This window comes from Primulina tabacum, chromosome 5 (genome assembly GCF_025594145.1).
Source record: "Primulina tabacum isolate GXHZ01 chromosome 5, ASM2559414v2, whole genome shotgun sequence".
Lineage (NCBI taxonomy): Eukaryota > Viridiplantae > Streptophyta > Magnoliopsida > Lamiales > Gesneriaceae > Primulina > Primulina tabacum.
This window is the reverse complement of record NC_134554.1, coordinates 40,373,421-40,385,799: the sequence shown is the minus strand read 5'-3', so window position 1 is coordinate 40,385,799 and position 12,379 is coordinate 40,373,421. Positions and strand designations below refer to the sequence as shown.

The following is a 12,379-nucleotide window of genomic DNA, read 5'->3' as shown; positions in this document are numbered from 1 at the left end:
AAAAGCTTTTCCTTAATGCACGCAGCTGAATTCCACCTTTGATAAGCTTGTCGTGTTATGCAAACTGATTGATTCCTATCTGATGTACTGAACTGGTCAGTTGAACTGGTATTGAACTGGTTTGGTGAAATCAGTTGGCCCGTCATCTGAACTGGTTTCACTGCTTCAGTTGAACTGGTCAGTTGGGTTCTTCATCAGCTGGCCGGGTTTCTGAAGGTCTTCTGCTGAACTACCTATCAACTGAACAATCAGTGGAACTGGTCTTTGGTATTTCAATTGCACAGATTCAGTTTGGGCAATCAGTTGGCACTTTCAGTTTGCGTCTCGATAACTTCAGTTTTGGCTCGGTAACTGATCAGTTTGAAGCCTGATCAGTTTTAACTTTTCTGCTCACTTAGATAAATCATTAGAAACAAAAGAACAAGTTTTGTTAACATCAAAATCAAGATTACTAACATGAAATGTTCCAACAATCTCCCCTTTTTAATGATCACAAAGCTTGAGCAAATAAAGCGATTTTTAAAAAATTTAAATTTTAACTGATTCTCCCCTTTTGTGAGAATCAAAAATATTTAAAGTAAATAAAAGAGTGATTCACTTCGAGGGATAAGAAATTTATCCCTCAAAAACTGAATTAAAAACAAATGAGTTTTAAAACATTTTCAGTTCGAGGTTAAGAAAACCCCCCCTCAAGAGCTGAATTAAAAACAAATGAGTTTTAAAAACAATTTCAGTTCGAGGGTAAAAAAACTCCCCCGTAAGAACTGAATTAAAATCTCCTCTTTTAAAAAATATGATCTAAGCCAAAATTTAATAGCTTTTAATCATTCAAGCAGTTTAAGTAAGAAATCTTGAATATATCAGTTCAATCACTTAGAAAACATAACTGGATAAGCATGATGTTTATTTAATCAAATAGATCTCCCTTGTATTATACATTTAAGTACATCAACAGTTATAAATGAAATTGCTACTACAATAGCACATTTTAAACATCAAATATCGATCAGTTTATGTATGACAGAACTGGATATACTAACAACTGGTTGCCTTGAACTCTTGAAGTGCTGCAACGATCTTGAGTCTCTTAGCCAGAAGAACAGCTAGCTGCCTTGGTCATGATCTCTGTGCTGCTAAACTGGTCGAGCTGACTCAAACTGGACTCAACTGATTTTGAACCGCATTGATCATCAACTTTGATCTGATATGACAATGAAGCAGCGATATACTACTGATGATTAAGCTTCACTTTAATCATCCAACATCTGAACATAGCTATATTTTGTCTGTTGAACAGCTGACCTGGTAGGCTTTGCAGCTGAAACCTTGTCTTCCGATCAGTTTTGCTGAACAACCAACAGATAAGACTCATAACCCTGCAGGCTGATTAAAGCCCCAAAGCTCGGTATTATTTTTATATAAATATAAGTTAACTTTGATATCCATTTTTCATATGATTTTTAGCCTAGAGGCTTCACATATATGTATAGTTTTGATATGATGTACATCCACAATACATATTTATGTGATCATTAATGATGCGTCACTCACATATTGGATGTGATAAAACATAAAAAAATTATATATTTAATAGGTGAATGTCGTCACATCAACGATACTTAAATAAATGTGCATAGTGGGGGTACAACATAACTAAACTTTATACATATATACAAGGGCTGGTCTTAGGGGGTCCCATGTGAAAAAAAATTGAGCCCTTTGTAATTATATACAAATAATACTAAAATCGATGTTATAAAAATTAATCAAGTAAATTTACTTTAAATCCCCATAAATTAACTTACATGTGCATTCGGTCACTAACAGAAAAATTACGTGTTTGCGCTATTTAATCCACACAAAAAAAAAGTTTGCATTCTTTAAGCCCACATTCCTTTAATTTGATGAAAATCAATACAAAATAATCGGTATTATTATATGATATTTGAGTACAAAATGTTTCAGATTTGATACTAATATGTGATTTTTGAGTATTCAAATATATATAACAAGTATTGATATTAATGACAAAATTATCTTTTAATACAAAAATCGTTATAAAACATTGAAAATATGATACTAATATATGATGCAAGAAAAAATATATTTATGTATAAAAAAAAAATGCATAGACATCTGCCTAAGTCCTTCGCAGTTAAGTGGTGAGTGACTACCTCCAGGCTCCACCTATCACTTTTAGAACATTAGATTTGTGAAACTTAATTAAACTTTGTTTTAGTTTGTGTGATATTAACAACTCAGTCTATTAATTATTTGAGAAATAGTTTATGAAAAACTGTTTACTCCGGCGGAGGCCCTGTGCGGCGGCACCGCCTTAAGCGTCCCAGGGTCGCCCTCTATATATATGTATATATATGTGTGTAAGAGGTGCTTCATGATTAATTAATGCGGCTCGCACCAATAATTTTTGTTAATTATCAAATGCCATTTTAACTTTGTATTCAACCAGTAATTAATTACATGGTTTTAAATTAATTAAGTTTTATAAATAATATTTGAAACATATTTATATTTGACTTAATATCTAAAAGCAATTTGAAGTAGTGTTTGGAGAAGTTGAAATGCTGAAGACAATTCAAAAGTCAAAAGTACTGCTTTTGGACTTTGGTAAAATTAATTATTTTCTGCTTTTTTAAAAAAGTTCAAAAATACCAAGATACTAAAAAAATATATTTGAAAATTATATTTTTAAAATACATTGAAGCAAGTTCTATAACTGGATCGCAAACATAAACACCGGAGGTCGATGGAACTGAACTAGCTTAAGATTTTTCCCTAACGGTACTTTCTCATTCAAACGCTATTAATATTTGAGTAGAGAAAATAATTATATATCTCACAAATGGTTTGTTTTCATCGTTTTAACAAAATTTACAATTGCACTCTTTGTAATACATGAAAATGTAACTCTTGACCATTACTTTGATCTTAATTGAAAGATTGAAAGTTTGTTGTTTTATAAAAAATTATAGCTAATGATAATAATGCAACTCAAAATTTTAAACGGTATAGTAATCCAAACATCAAATGATAATTTGATTCTTAGAAGGCTGGAATAGACAATTATTATACCGAACAAGATTTATAACTAAAGTATTTAAAAAAAACAATTGATGATGATACACTATGGTATTGTTCGTTGTATTATTTATCCATATTTTTATTCAATCTAATATCATGTTTGGTGTACCATATTATTTATTCATCTACCAATCATTTATCTTACCTCAATCAAATTATCAATCATTTATCTCATCAATCAGATCATTGAATTGAAATTACAATATTACCCTTAATAAATAATATTATAAATAATGTATTAATATTCTCAAAAAAACAAAACGATAATATCACATTATCTTAAATTTAATCAAATTAATCAGACAAATCAAACATTATATTAACTATCATTTTTATATATTTTATTATTAAAAAATATTACTTATGTTCATACTATTTGTCTTGTGACACGAATCAAAGATACCTATTAACATTAATTTTTAGATATCTGTAGCTGTCTTAAACGGGGGACGCGATGGCGATAACAACTAACTACAGTTGTCTAGAAAGTAATTTGAAAATATATTGATATTAATATATTTTCATCAAATTCATTTTTATTTAAAATATAAATTTAATTATTATTTTTATTTCATTTTACCTTTTTTTAAATCCTAAGTATGCATTGCTCATCAACTGTTTGGGTACATAAATACAACTAAACGATGATGGTGATTGAGAAGAGTATCTATCTTTTGACACTGTCTCATGTATTTTTTTCAGTGAGACGAGAAAACTCGATCTATAATTAAAATGAAAAATAATAATTTTAGCATAAAATTAATATTTGTCATAAATCATATCAGATTTTAAATTCATCTCACAAAATTGATCCGCATCACAAGAGTTTTTTATATTGACAATCAAAAATTGAAAAATACATTAAAATTGGACCAAATTTTATTTTATTCTAAATTGGTTTGCTTGGTTGATAAATTATTAAATTATTCCCAATTGGGCTGAATGAAGTGTGAAGTAATTGTATTTTGAATTTTATTGATTGGGATAACATTAATTATTTACAACCCCTAATTAACAACGTTAATAAATATTCAAAATTTTGAAATTTGTTGAGTTGGGACTGATAATTTGAAATTTTTATTATCATATTATTTTCTGGAAAAAATATTGTTACTTTTTCATTCCATGTAAAAAAAAAAAAAAAAACTTGAAAAGTAATATTTTAAATGAAATTATCTTCTTTTTTTCGAGTAATAAATGATCATTTATATAATTGAATAGTGTGATCAGTAGCACTAGCACCATATATATTTATCATATATCTGTGAATCTTCTCATTCGATGCATGAAAAAATACATTATTTTTAGTATAAAATGTGGTTTTTTTCATATATTAAAGATGAATGATAGTATATATATATATTTTCTTATGATTCGAACTTTTTGTTTGAGTTTTATTTTATTTTATAAAATCAAAAACAAAATATTTTAGTTATATAATTTGACTTGAAAATAGCAAGGATATAATAGTGAAATTAAATATAAATATGTAATGGAAAAAATTGAATTTAGAAAAAAAAAATATCATGTGAAATTGTTTAGATAAATTGATAGAAATTTCATTTTAGAGTAGGTCTTTCATAAGATAGTCTCAAAAATCTTTATTCGTGAGACGAATCAATCATGTCCATATTTACAATAAAAATTAATATATTTGACATAAAAAATAATATTTTCATTCTATTGCAAATTGATAGATAAACTTAAACAATTTATCCTTGTAGATTTTTGTTGAGATTTTGTATTGAAAAATAAGAGATTCTTACTTAGCATTTTAAAATATCATTGAAGTTTGAAGAGCTTTGTAGCTCATTTTATATCAAAAAATTCCAAATCTCTTATCAGATTTTGAGTTCGATATCAATTATGACATAATCTATACTACTTTATTAAGTTTGAGGCACTTAGAGTAACTAACTTTGGCGTCATGATCTGTTTCATTAATTATATATATTAATAAAATGTTAAAATTTTAATGTAAGTTATATATAGTTTAGTGGATAGAATCATTGTTACTTGGTGTTTAGGTTATAGATTCAATTCTTACTGAAGTCTTTTTTTTATTCTTTTATTTTTCAATTTATTTTTTAATTTATATATCAAAAATACTTTGTAGTCTCTCACTATTTTTTATAATTTTATTTTGATCCTCATTTAAATATAAATCAAATGAATTATAAAATATATTGCATGCATCGATACACTAGTGTATATATATATATAGACTGTTGATATAATGTTAACCTATTTAATCCAAATTCATACCCAATTTATGTGACTAGACTTCTTTAACAATCCAAGGCTCTATCACAAATATGGCTTGGTTCACTGTTTAAATTGTCATAAACTTGCATTTTACATATTCTATATTTATCTTTTCGAAAATTTGATTATCTCTTTTGTCAAATTCTAATTTTGTTTGTTATTTTTAGATTTATTTTAGTAATCTTAGTATTTTTTTTACTTGGTGTTGAGTGTGGCACCGAAGTAGGCATTTCGAGCTATTAGCCATAACATGTTTAGAGTCATATCAACATTATATATTAAAAATATTAAAATTGGAAAAAAAATAAAAAGATATATGAATGAGACATAAATTTAATAACACAGATAACCAAAACCCGAAACGAAAAAACAAACATACATCACCAAAATTCCAATTTTCTTATTTTTTTCAGATGAAAAATAAATTGAAATTTGTGAATGATTTATCATATATGTATGGTTTCATTTCCAGGGGAATACATTGTTTTTCCAAAAAGAGTAATTTGATCAAACAAGAATTTTGAGAGTAATTTGATATGTATGGTCCTAATGGAGCAGATGTGAGCACAAACAAAGAAGCAATCGCATCTGTAACGATGAACCCTTTTTCGATATCACAGGCATGTAACTGTATCAACATCTTTATATATACATAAACGGATACATGACTTATGCCTGGTAACGATTCAAAAACACGCGCAAGATCCCGACGCTTTCTAATTTGTTGTATGATAAAAAACAAAAATGAACAAATTTTTGGACAATTTTCCAGATTCAGCTTCAAAATTACACTCCTACATCACCTTCCTCGTTGAATTCCATGGGTTCAACCCAATAAATACACAGATTCCAATATCAAAGATAGAGCAATGTATCGAATTGCGAAAAGTGCGATTCCGAAAGGGAGATCCCACTCGATAAATTATCCGATTCCAAGGTTTATGTAGCTGGTTTGAGGAATCAATCGTTTCATCTACCGATTGAAAAATTTCCTTAACCAGCATCAGAATGTCACAATATATGAACAAAAACATCCAAGCTCCAAAAAAGCAGATAATTGCACATAATTTAACGAAGAAACATAAAAATAAAAAATTTAAAAAATTCATCGAGTTCTAGAAAGTACCTCAAAATCCTTGCGAGAGAGTTTAAGAAGTAACAATTCGGAGATTGTGTTGAATATAAAGGTGAAGTGGCTGAGAGTTTAAGAATTAGGGTTTTTAAATTTGAAGCATTGGGCCATTGGGGACAGTAATGGGCTTTTGGCTTCTGATGGGCTTTCCTAGGCCCAACCACGGTTTTTCTTGGAACCAAAAATGGGATTTTTTTTATTTTTTAATTTTTTATTTGCTTTTGGTTGCAAGATTAAAACAAGAACCGATTACTTATCTTTGGCTTAGATTCTTAAAATTAAGAAATCTGATAAAAAAAAAAACAGTAATCGAAACCGAGTTAATGAGATGCTATAATAAGCAAAAGTGCAAATCTAATGGTCAACATTGGCCCAAATACGTAGGAACCATTTTCGAACTCATTGGAGACGAAACATCAAATTTAGAATTCAGTTGTAACAAACTTCTCACGGGCAAAAATGTAAATCTAATGGTTAACACTGGCCCAAAGACAGAGAAAACATGTTTGAGCTCATTGGAAACGAAACATCGAATTTAAGATCTAGCTATAACAAACTTCTCACGTCTACGATAGACAGCACTAAAGATTGTTGTTTCTGTGGAGAGTAAACTTCTTCAAAAGAGGTTTTTCAAAACAATATTTAAAGCACGCATTCAATGCAGCTCTTTTAACACATCCATCCAATTCATCTTTTCATTAAATTAAAATTGAAATAAAAACAATAGTTTGATTATTCATCTCGAAATTAATTAAACAATATGCCATTAATTAACCAATTCATCCAAATTTTGAAACTTGATCAAGGTCCAAGATGGACCAAGTGGACATGAAGACTATTGAATATCTATTAATGCTATTTAATCAACAATAATAAATAACTAATAAATCCAACAATACAAAATTATTTATTATTAGTACATTAACATTATTTATATAAAAAAAGGTACATTCACAAATAGTTTGTTTTCATCATATGGCAGGATTGGGGAGTTTACAAATAATTTTAATAATTTTTATTACATGATATTTTATGGTGCACACACATTATTAAGAATAATGTTACGATGCAGACAAAAAAAAATGCCATGTCCTGATTTTTTTGTGATTTCTTCTTTTTTCTTATTTCATTGCTTCAAATTACAATTAATCACTTATTAATTTTTACAGTTATAGTGTGACCAGTTTAAAATATAATAATTTCAAAATTATAGTAAAGTTTTTCATTATTTTTTACAATTATGATATTACTATTAGATTAGGTGTTCGACAAGCCAACTTGTGACTCGGGCTTTAATTAACTCTAATATAAAACAATCTTTATTATAATAATATTTTACGATTTTATTCGATTATGACATCATACTTTATCTGTATATTAATGCAAGCTGCATAGATAAAGTTCTTGAATGTACAATAGGTACCATGAGGTCTGCGTCACAACGTAAGATTATGAAACTAATTAGGAAGTGTACCGAATATTCTAAACATGTTTCTATTCGAATCAGCCGCCTAAAACAAGGATAAATGTGAGCTCGAGGCTAGCATCTGTGATGTAAACGTCATGTTTCATTGGCAAGGGCATGGAGATATTCATTCAAACGGATGGGTGATCATATGATGATGCACTGAATAACCCTCCATCGGACTGTCCAAGTGGTTCTCACTTATCAAGTGGAATAGTCCGTAGTTATGGTTGTATATTATTAGTCCTTTGACCCGGGACAAGGTAGTGGCTATACGTACTAGCATGTACTTTGATCTGTTTACCGACTCAATCGATGATTATCAGATGGCGAGGTTGGGTGTAGTTTCGAAATACGTAGGAGAAAATGCATTGTAGTCGGGGAATCATCGTTCGCCTACAGGTGAATATATCATATGTGATCTGATGAGTTAATAGTGCAAGGAGTTTCTGGCCAAAACAAAAAATGCGATTTAGGAAAATGTGTTTTCCTAGTTGCACATACCATGTCACTATTAGTACTCAAAGATAAATAACATCATTATCGAATTCATATGCAACTCTCGATATATCAATGGTTGCAGATTCGATTGGGATATCTGTGTTGAAGGAACCATATTGTATGCTAACCATGACTAAAGATTTTTACAGGCACTATCAGTGATACTGTAATGTCCGAGATTTAATATCGTGTTAAATTACGATTGTTGATTTTAATCGAGACGATTATGAGAGGGGCTAACCGAGACACGAATTGAGATCGCGTGTGAAAATTAATGTGCGAGGACCGAAGGTCTCGCGCATATGCGCGAAGAGTAGGCGCGCATATGCGCGAGCTGTGCGGAAGCCATAACGAGAGGTCCAGAGAGTTGGGCGCACATGCGCGACCTCAATACGCGCACATGCGCGAGAGATCCAGAGAGTTGGGCGCACATGCGCGACCTCAAAACGCGCACATGCGCGAGAGGTCCAGAGAGTTGGGCGCACATGCGCGACTTAGATTCGCGCATATGCGCGAGGCGATGTGCATGATACGCGCGGAGACAGAGTGTCTCGCGCATATGCGCCGAGTGATGTCGCGCATATGCGCGAGACGTGTTTTGCGAAGGAAAGGGCCACGTCGCTTAATGCATGCAAGGTATATATATATATGTATATCATTGCTTCAGAAACGGGAAAGAAGAGAGGAAATCGAGAAATTGGAGCCAACTTCATATTTTGATTTTAAAGTGGGATTTTGCGAGAATCCGTCCGTCTGATTTTGAATCTGACTACGGTACTGTGTTCCTATCAATGCAGGCTACAACTGGACGTAAGTTTTACTACGTTTTAACATGTCTTGAAATTATGATATTGTCAGAATTGAATAGAATTCATATATGACGTTCTTGGCATGCTAGACATCGTAGAATCGAAGTCAGATTAATAAACGGACCGATTATGGAATTGTTATGAATTTTCAGGATATATTGATTTATACCAGACAGATTTGAATTATGACGGGATTATAGATTGTATCGGATATGAGTTATGATTGGTAATTGATGTCTGTTGATATGGTATTGACGTGGATACTGAGATTGTGCCGTTATGCCGTGATTTGAATTAAATCCAGATTAATCAGATTCAATGTTGAATTGAGAATGGAATATTGATATTATGATTCTCAATATGTCGTTTCAGATTTACAGAGACAGTCTTGAGTTCAGAATTGATATTGCTTCAGACCGAGACTACAAACGAAATATATAAGTCAATGTGGTATTGGGAGATCGACTTAAGTCGGTTTAGAGTTGAGTTTCCCTAAATCACATACTTTACTTTATTGCATTGATATTTGCATTGATGTGATTGATGTACTTGTTCTCTTGATTTATAGATAGCAGGTATTATACGAGTAATCTTGTGACAGAAGTGCCTGATAGTGGCGGGATCGCCACGGGCACATTGCACGATGTCACAAGATAGTGTATTGGTGATAGTGCCAAAGTCTGTCACCGGATGATTGGCTATCGATGTGGATAGAAATGTGGCTTCTTCTATTAGTGGTGATCGGTACTGTATCGATGTGGATAGAATCGTAACTCTTCTATTACTGATGATCGATATCATGTCGATGTGGATAGAATCAGAGCTTCTTCTATTACTGGTGATCGATACCATATCGATGTGGATAGAATCAGAGCTTCTTCTATTACTGGTGATCGATACCATATCGATGTGGATAGAATCGGAATTTCTTCTATTACTGGTGATCGATATGGAATGCCAACTTCTGGAAACCGGGATCCCTATACTAGGATTGAGTCTAGTCTGAATTGTAGAGTTACGAGTATTGTCGACAGTCTGATATTGATTATGTTTCAGATTTTGATACATATTACTGTTATATGTTACATGCTTTATATTGTTTATATGATTGCATGTTTCGTTGATTTATACTGGGATTATATTCTCACTGGAATTATCCGATTGTTGTCTTGTTTGTATGTGTACATGACAACAGGTGGGACAGGATCAGAGTCCAGGAGATGAGGAGAGATCGTGATAGAGTGGAGACTTCGGACTTTGATGTATATAGGGTTTTGGCACTTAATAATTAGATGTTGAACCTTAGTTTTTACTGATTTGTAGACGGTACAGGACTTTTACTTTATTTTATACTGAGTTGTATATTAGTTTGATTTCACTATATTCCGCATTAAAAAGGAAAAAAATTTTATGACGCTAATTACTTGATTAGTAAATTGATTCTGATGACGATTAAGAACTGATTAGCGTCCGGGTCCCCACAGATACCTAGGGGATCATAGGGCGATGCTACTAGACGCTCTTACCATGATCCGATTGGTACAATCAGAAATGAGTTCTGACATTCTTGATCAAGGAGTTGATGAGAAGAATGTGGTCAACTAAGATAAACCCGAACAAGAATAAATATTATTTTGAATCACATGGAGATGTGAACCCACGACTAGCTGTATTCCGTAACCATTGAGAGTCACACAAGTATCGGATTCTTTGTTCCCGTTGAGATAGTCAAATTTCAAGGAGTTGAAATTTGGCGATTATAGTTTGATGGAAATAAAAAAAGAAGATTATAAAGGAGTTTATGAGCTGATTCCATAGGATGTAAGAAATTGTAGTTAGCATGTTTGCTAAATAAAAAATAAGAGTAAAATTGCCTGTTTTTTGTGAAAGAGTACACTAGGGGTGTTCATCGGTCGGTTCGGTTCGGTTTTCGGTTTTTAATTTCGGTTTTTTCGGTTTTCGGTTTTAGAAATATATAATCCGAATCCGAACCATTTTTCTTCGGTTCGGTTCGATTTTCTACCAAAACGGTTCGGTTATTTTGGTCGATTATTTCGGTTTTGGTATAATTATTTAAATTAATAATATAAATATATTGTAAAATATAATATGTTAACTTTCTATATGTTTCTTAGTAAAATATTTAAATATAAAGTCTAAATTAATTAAACAAACAACAATCAACTAAAAATTGTTCGAAATGGTTTTGCATTAACTAAATATCATATAAAAATATATAATATAAAAAAATTATTAATTTAATCAAATTTCGGTTTTTTCGGTTTTGAGATATATAATCCAAAACCGAACCAAATAAACTTCGGTTTTAACATTTATATCTGAATTATAAAATTCGGCTTTCGGTTCGGTTCGGTGTTCAGTTTTTTCGGTTTGGATTTTCGATTTTTTTCGGTTTTATCCGAAGTTTGAACACCCCTAGAGTTCACTAAGCAGATGCCCGATATGGTAAGTAAAAATTTTGATATTCGAAATTTTCCTCGAAATTTTCGATTTTCATTATTTGAACAAAACTTGTATCCTTGGTACATCGACGTTCTCGGATCGTCGATCGGGGTTATAATGAGCTCGGAATCATTTATTTAGTGAATTTGGAATTTAATAATTAAATGTTGGTGCTTGTAGTAGTGACTACTAACATGTACAAATTCCTATAAATGTTTTAGAGGAGTCTAGAATTAAATTAACCAATGAGTTAATTTATAAATTAAATAATGGTTATTTAATTTGATTTACATATACATGTATATATTTTATATAATGATATAAAATATGTGTATATGATATTATTATTATATCATGTTTTATTAAAAGTTAATAAATAAATTATATACTAATTATATGAAAGTTTTAAATATAATGAAATTATTAGAGTCCTTATGAGAGAGACTTATAATGAGATTAGGAGTCAACCTCTGGACATACAACACAAGGACTCGTAATTAAAAAGATAATCTTGCACACAAATTCTCTCCCTCCCTTGGAAGAAAAACCCACGGCCGCTCCAAGTTTTTGGAGACAAAAATTTCGGCCCTCCTATTTTTTCCACCACCGCGCTATCGACGCTGCACCGTCTCCGGATCTTGG

At 31.1% G+C, this 12,379-nt stretch overlaps 1 protein-coding gene across 3 annotated transcripts in view; it reads right to left on the bottom strand.

Annotated features, from left to right (window-relative positions):
* Positions 1-12,379, bottom strand: part of LOC142547670 (uncharacterized) — a 32,487-nt gene that overhangs the window by 15,753 nt on the left and 4,355 nt on the right. The window contains exon 1 of one of the 3 annotated variants that reach the window (XM_075656061.1): positions 6,494-6,591. The exons of the other annotated variants lie outside the window; for them this stretch is intronic. The gene's annotated coding sequence lies outside the window, so the exon portion shown is untranslated. Of the gene's footprint in view, positions 1-6,493; positions 6,592-12,379 lie in introns of those variants that run through there. 3 annotated transcript variants of the gene reach the window in all.